The sequence below is a fragment of the Grammomys surdaster genome, unplaced genomic scaffold (genome assembly GCF_004785775.1).
Source record: "Grammomys surdaster isolate TR1022 unplaced genomic scaffold, NIH_TR_1.0 126219, whole genome shotgun sequence".
NCBI classification, from domain to species: domain Eukaryota; kingdom Metazoa; phylum Chordata; class Mammalia; order Rodentia; family Muridae; genus Grammomys; species Grammomys surdaster.
In genome coordinates, this window is record NW_021621022.1 from 6,326,502 (window position 1) to 6,334,876 (window position 8,375).

Sequence of the window (8,375 nt, forward strand, 5' to 3'; positions counted from 1 at the left end):
GATAGATATAGGGTTCAGCTTTGGGGCCACAACAAAGGAATGTGGACAAAGTACGCCTGTGTCAAAGGACAACCACTAGAATCATGCAGGCTCTGAAGCCAGCTGAGAGAACCACAGTCTGGGTGATAAGGCCTAGACAAGCATTGACGAGAGTCTGGGGGCCACATAGCAATTGTGATTGCAAAGAAATAGTAAATCTTTCCTCACTCACCTGGTCATTATTTTCTTTCTTTCTTGTTTTGTGTTTATAGTTTTGTTTTATTTCTCCCCTTAGGACAGTGTTTCACTATGTAGACCTGGCTAGCCTGTAACTCACCATGTAGACAGGCTAGCTTTAAACTTACAAAGATCCATTCGACTCTGTTTCCAGAGTGTGCTGGGATTCCAGGTGAGTGCCTGACATAGTGTTTTCTTTTTGAGAACCTGAAATCCAAAGGGGTCAGTTGGTATCTTGAGTACAGGCCTTGAGAACCTGTGTCTTCTGCCAGGTCAGGAAACCATGGGTACTCAGTGAGATGGACCTCTGCACTAACAACTGAATGGCTGTGTAGTTTGTAGAAAGCTGATCATGTGGAGAATCCTGTGCTGCACAGCAGGGAATCCAAACTGTGCTCTTTGACCTCTGCTTTCGAGCACTTTATAGTGTTATGGGGGGTGGGTGGGGATAAGATCTAGATGCCGGACAGTAAATCAGCCACATGGCACCAGGGAGTCTAAAGTGCCCTCAAGGTGTGGACGGTGGATGCTCATGGGATGCCCTTGAGTCTGAGGGTGTGAATGACCACTTGCTGAGTGCTGGGGCCCGATGTCGCCCATTAACTTCATGTTTTGAGTTTACCTCCCATGTCTGGTCATCTGTCTCTTGTCTCTTCAGTAGCTGACAGCGACCACTCTGCTTCCTGCTTTTTTATTCCTCTCCAGAGTCCCCAGTATGAGTTAGTAGTATGCTTAGCATGTCTGAAGTGGAAAGGTATGAAAGGATGGTTCTTTTAAGTGGAGATCCCCTCCTTTTAGAGCACAGAAGAGTGTGAAAAGTAGTCATGCTCTGGTGACATCACAGAGGATGTAGGCACTGGGTGGAGAGGTGCTGAGCAGTCACTGAGGGAGTGTACAACTTCCTCAGCCACTTTGAACTGCAGCCTCCCGGAACTGCTTACTAAATTACCGGGGCAGGAGACGTGTGTGCAGTCTCCAATTAGGCTTAAGGAAGCACAAAAGCCCCTCCCTCCCCATCTCTAGAGCTACTTTGCCTTATATGTAACTTTGAAGTGGCCTGGGGAGGGGGCTGGGTGGGGACTCTGCCCCCTACAACGACCTTAGGTGGCAGTTAATCCCTATGGAGCCTCTCTAAAAGGGGGACAGGCCCCATGGGGACCTTGTGTCCATTTGCTAATGACTGTAAAAGGCTGCCCCAAACCCCCAGGCACCAGAGGAATGCTCTTGCCGTGAAGGGAATGAGAAAGAACTCAGCCCTGTGAGAACATGTGACCTCAAGGCTTTGGAGGGGCCATCCTTAGCTTCTCTCCATGGTGAACCAAGCTTAGTGGGGCTAGGAGTCAGGCTATCTAAGGACCTAGGGTCTTCTAGGTAACAGAACTAAGAAAAGGATCATTCAGGATAGGGTACAAGGCATTCGAGAATATAAGAGAGAAGTTATTGGGGATAAGCTGCCACAAGTCATTAATGCAGTAGTGAATTTATTCGACCTAGGGACACTTAAGCCTTCTAATAAATATATATTATATATACATAGTCTAATATATGTATAATGTGTACATATGTAATATATATATCCTATATGTATATTATATACATATATACATAGATGAATGTATGTGACTATATATATGTGTGTATACACACACACACACACACACATACATATATTTTACGTGTGAGATACTAGGACAGTAAATGTCTGGGAGAGTCCTCCACATCTCCCAGACTAAAGTATGTGCACACAAACACACAGGAAGATGGGCTTTGTGCATTGCCCCATTCCCTCAAATCTGTCGTACCTCAGCTAGGCTGAGAAGTGAATGCACTCCCTGTCTCCAAACCTGATGGTCACCACAAGCATGAGGCATCTTAGCAGTCAGCATTCCAAACTAGAAAAGCTTTGAGTTGCTAGGTGTGAATGTGTTCAAAAGATCTGCTATAGAGATAAACGTAAAACATCTTTAAAAGGGGCCTATGGAGATGGCTCAGTGGTAACGTGCTTATGTGCAAGCATGAAGACCTGAGTTCAATCCCCACAACCCATGTTAAAACTCAGGCATGGTGGTACACACTGGTCACCCCAGTGCTGCGGAGACAGAGACAGAGACAGAGACAGAGACAGAGGCAGGCAGATCTCTGAGCCTCCTAGTTCAGCCAACCCAGCCTACCTAGTAAGTTCCAGGCCATTGAGAGCCCCTGTCTCAAAAAACATGGTAGACAGTCTGAAGAACACAGGCTCGCATGAACACACACACACATGCACACGCACACACAGCCACACAGGGTAGTGTTTAACAACACAGTGGGACTTCTGTCCAGTTCTCTTTGGAAGCATTTCTCTTCTCAGCTTCATTTCCTCCCCAGATGGAGGGCTGACAGCGGGCCAAGCATTGTACTGAAGGCAATTACGTCGTGCGCTCAGCAAGTTTACTGTCTAACTGGTCTCCTCCTTTTAACAAACACCAAACCCAACCAGAGAAGGTTTCTTTAGAGCATGGGTTGCTGGAGGGGCTTGTAAATGTCTGTGTTCGAACTAGAAGGCATGCTCTGAGCCCCCTCAAGCGACCCCATATGGGTTTGTAGTTTCTCACATATGTTTTTTACACACTGTAGGCAAGAACACATGTACTTCTCTCTCTAGTATTTATGTCCTCTACTGTCCCCTAAATCCTGATGCGTGAGAATGTACCCTTCCTCTCTCTCCAGACTCTAGTACAGCAGTAATAGGTACTCCAGGAAATGTGTATTGAGCAAACAAATGGTCCTGGCACTTGGGACCACAGTGGTAAAGTACAGATTGGCATTGGACACCTACACTGCATTTTTAAAACAAATGTTACAGGTGTTACCAACAGTGGCTTGCTGGGAGTGGAGGCTCCCGTAAAGCTAGCGGGAAGAGGAATAGCTAGAAGGGATAGATTTGGATCACACACTCTGACATGTTGGCAACTAAGGGCTACTGCTGGATCCTTCTGGTCATACCGGGCCCCTTCAGTGTTCTTCCACGCACTGGGACATAGAGCAGGGAGTCCAGTGACGGTGGAAACATGGCTTCCATCATACTTCCCTACCCAGGAGTCATCCTTGATTGCTCTGTCCTGTCCTGTTTCCCCAAACATGTCAGATAAGAAAGGTAAACATAAAGTTTAGGCCATCATCTCTGCTGTGGGATACCAGCGGTCATCCTGTTCGGTAGCAGTGGCCCTGTAGGGAAGCAGAAGGCCCTGGACTATAGAAGGGCATCATCCACTCCTGTCACTCACTGCTGTCTATCCTTCATGGCTATGAGGTTTGGCATCACACCCCAGCAACTCACTCACAAAATGATATGTGGAGAATATATTCTAGGCATACAGTGCCATATATATTGATATAAAGTCTCCTTATAATTGTTATTAAAACTTACCAGAGTGAAATATATCCTTTAAGATGAAGTTGTTTGGCACATGGGGAAAATAATCTATGCTGTCAGCCCTGCACATATCTAGCAAACATTTACTGGTCCACTGTGGGAGGGGGGAGGGGGAGACAGCAGTGGTTGGGGGTCTCTTTCCCTATACACATATTCCACATGCCTTCCCTCGCGAGGCACATGGAAAAGGTAATGAATGAAATCATTCTTGTGATCACCTGGTTTAAATCATGACTTGCCCAGTGAAATGGGAGAGTTACCTATTTTAAGGTCTTGGAGAATTCAGGCAGAAATCAAGCTTTTCGTTTCAGATGGGCCATTAAAAGGACCTCTCCCAGCCGTGGTTTCCTTTTTCATAATATTAAAGATTAAAGATGGAAGGAAATGATGGCAGAGAATCTCTTTCACTTCTGGTGTTCAGTCTCTACAGAGCCATACTGCCCAGGACTGGAATGATGGGGAAAATGGTCAGACCTACAGGGAACGAATGTTCACAGACCCTTGGAAGCACGCTACTTACTAAGCAAATGGAGCCTCCCCAAAGGCCCAGCCCTTACATTGCTGTCTTCCATTCCTATGTCAGAAAAATGTGCAATTTAGAAGGTCTATGTGAGTCTCAACACAAGGATGTGAGACCCGTTTTGTAGACTATTCTTCAGTTGTAAGTCACTGCTCATTCTGGCTCTACCACCAGCATCGGGGAGCATAGGGGTTCCCAACTATTCCTCCCCTGAGACCCTGTTCAGTTCTATTTTGTTTTTCATTTAAAATTTTATTTTTTTTGTTATTGTTGTGTGTATGTGGGATGTGTGTGTGTGCGTGTGTGTGTGTGAGAGAGAGCTCAGGCACATGTGGAGAGGCCAGAGCTTATGGAGTCTGTTCTGTGTCACTGTGGATCAACCCAGGTCATCAGGCTTGAGTGGCAAGTACTTCCTTCTATCCATAGAGTCATCTCTATGGCTATTTTTTCTTTTTATTTGGATATAGGGTTTCATCTAGCTCAGACTAGTCTTTAAACTGCTATGCAGCTGAGGCTGGCTTTGAATTCCTGATCCCCCTTCCTCTTCCTCCCAAGTGCTGGCATTATAAAGATATGCCACCGGGCCTGGTGTTATCGTTCTGTTTTCTTGTGATATTTCTGTGTACTTTTGTGACGTACTCTACCTGTAAGATTTGACTCTTCTAATCATCATTTACATCATGTGCATATAGTAATACCAATGAAGATACACATAGATGCATATGCTTATGTATAAACACATGTAATTATGAATATATCGATATGCAATATGTTTATATGTACTCATCACATGTAGCATGCTTGTCATATACTCATCATGCACGATGTATTTGTGATCAGCTAAGAGGTTCATCATCATCTAGTCATACCTATTTAGCCCCACAGAAGTACTTTCCAGCACCCTTGAAGATGGTTAGCTACTACAATAAGGATCTCGCCCACAGAAGTAGCCAACTTTGACTTTGGCAGTGTGATAGTGTTGCAAGTCTTCGTCCTGTCAAGCCAGGCCTGGTTGTATGGGTGATTACAGCCACGGCTCCTTGTTTCTGCCTTCTGGAGCAAAGGTCATCTAAGGCTAGTGGTATGAGTTCCATCTCCCTGCTGCCCCCACTCACCTAGTTCCTTCTCCCTGTTCCACAGATAAGGACACAATAAATGTCAAGTTGCCAGTCCTTGGGTCCATTGGTAGTGGGGCATATCATGGCTTAAGGAGGACTACCTGCCCTGAGGTTTCTAGGGTACTATAGGACCTCCCTGAACCACATGGAAGTAGGCTACCTGCTTAAAGATGAGGGTATAATTTCATCTTACCAACAACACGACCCATTGTATCTCTTTAGAGTCCTTTGCTTGTTAAGTGTTTTCATTACATGATTAGTAAAAGGTCTTTCTGAATGATCCAGACCAGCTCATGAGAATCCAGACCACCCACACATGAAAGTGTGCTCCTAGCCAGGTTGACCAAGCCGCTCAGACACACGTAACTAAACTGACATGTCAGGAAATTCTGGGCTACGCGGTCATGTGTTAGTATTTTCACACCAAAGAAAACCATACCAAGAAAATAGATAATACATAGATATCTCTGAATTTTAAAGTGATGCTCTCAACCAGAACAAACCCCAGTGATGTCAAAGAAAATCATTAGAAAAACAAAAGGAAGGACGGAAAAGGTGGGGGTGAGAGATTTGAGCTTCGTTGGTCAGAATATGAACCACTACCCTTGTCTCTGATTTTTGTTAAGTTTTACATTTTGTCTTAATAGTGAGGTCACCCTGCAGAAAAATGGATGGGAGCTGTGTTTTTGTGAAAGGAAAAATGAGACTGAAAGGTAGAGATGCTATGTCCCTAACTGTGAGTCCTTGCAGGGGTGGGGGGGGATGGGGGCTTCTCAGAGACTCAGCACTGAGCAGAGGAAAGGGGCAGTCTTGGAGACAGCTGATCACCAGCAAGTTTCCATAGCATGATAAAAGGAACTATGGCAATGCTTTAAGACGCTCTGTCTTCCCAGGACCAACCATATTTTACAAGTAAGGATAGGAAGGCTCAGAAATCTCTAGTGATGTGACTACCAACCCGTGACTAACATGGCAGAGCAGAGACTAGAACCTTGCTCTTTGGGTCTTAGCCTGCTATGATCCGACCCCCCCGCTGAGCAGAGTGGATGACTTTGTCTTATGGTTGGGCAGATGGCTCCTCCCATCTTTCTGCAAGAACAGGCATCTGGCTTTTTTACTCAGCCACAAGTCAGATTTTATCATCGTCCCCACCAATGACCAGCCACAGCTCCAGGTCACCAACTGTTAAAGATGTAGTGTTTCTCGTATTTAAATTTAGTGCTTATGAGATTGGGTGCTTATCATCTATACTTGCTGTCAATGGAGGATGAATTTTAACAACTGTATAAGTAGAGCCAAAAAAAAAAAAAAAACCCACAAGGAAGGAGAAGAGAAAACTAGGCTTTTTATTTTTTTATTTTTTCAAAGTAAAGGAGAAAAAACCCTCAACACAAGCACAAAGGAACACCCTGGCTAAGAGTGGGAGGGGACAAGCAGTGGGAGCTAATACCTCAAGATGCATTGAAACATTTTAGGGAATTAGGGAATTCTGATCTCTTGAAAAAAAAAAAGAAAATTAATATTAAAGACAAGCTGTGAGTTTCCATCTGGCCTTGCCGCTTTCGACTAACGCTTCCATGACGGAATTCATCTGTCCATCAACTGTCAAAAATTCTCCTGTCAGTAAATCCCACGATACCCCGGCAAGCCCACCCCGCTCAAAATATTCCTTGCCACAAACTATTCCGAATTCTGCAACGTTTTTCTCAGATCTCTGCACTGTAAGACATAAAAGTTGTGGCTTTCCACCACCTCAGCTCTGTTTTTCCTTCCTCTCCTCTCCCCTCCTACCCACCTCTAGTATCGGGGTACGAGGGAAGTTGGGGATCCCTCGGTCTTTTAGAGTCTGCATTCCCACCAAGATCCGTCCAAGCTCTTCCGCTGGCGTCTGACAACAGACAGCCCACATCTGTTTTAAAACATGGAGTACTTATGAAGTGTGAACTCCCTACTGTTTAATGTAACTACGTGACTATTTAATGTACACAGTGGTAGAGGCACTCGGAATGCCAAACTGTTGTGACATGCCTGAAGGACATGTATAAACACAATGTACTGTGGTTTATTGTGACAAAGAACATCGATGCCACCAATAGGAAGATCTGACTGTTCACCATTGGAGACAAATGAGGAAGGAAAAATGTCTGAGGTGCTTTCTCTGGACCCGTCACTCCAGTCCACCCTGCAGTTAATACAGGATGCATGACTCGACCCGTAACACTTCCAGAATGGGCTTCTTAAAATGGTCCAGTTTAGTTGCTTAAATTCCCGAGTTTTGCAGTGAGTTGCTCTTTCAATGAATCTGACTGTGTGATGCAGTGGACACGGGAAGAGGCAGAGCTAAAGGTAAGCTACTAAAGGCTTGGCCTCTTGTGGAAACTTGGTTCACTTCTGTGGGAGTGAATGCGGATTTTCAGATGGTGGAAACCTCAGGTAACACCTTGGTGCTGCTTGTGGCTGACTTGGGGACATTAGTTTTCTATGCGTCATTATTGACAGAGAAACATCTACAGCCTTTGCCTGTGTTAATACCTGAATAAAAGGGAAGGTTTTTAAAGCGTTGCAAATTTTTTTTCATACATTTCTCTCAAAGGTGAATTCTTATACCTTCTGATATCCCATTAATCGATTGACCAGAATCTGTTATTTTTACATTTCATTGCCACAATTCTAATTAACCTTTGCTAGTTAAATACTTACCCCCCAAAATTGTAGCCCCTTTCCTCTAATGCAAAAATTTCAGGAAAACCTTTTTTCTTGTTATCAGCCCTTAATTAGGCATTAAGTGGGCAGGGATAGGTGCTTTGTGGCATCTACTGCTCGTTAAGAGTTTGTGAAAGGCTAGGATAAAATCTTGAGGTGCAAAACACATAGGAAGTGTATACTGTACCAAGGCTTCTGAGATAGACCAGGCTCTCCTTATACATACATTTAACACGCTTTTTAAAATTCTAGGCCGACATTTCTCAGAAAATAAATACTTTCATGGTAAGCAATATTTCTCCAAAGAACAGCAACAAAACACACCCCCATTGAGAGTCACTGAAGGCTGAGGAAGAGAAGGACCCACTTTAAAGATAAACCTTAAACTGATATTGTTGTGGAT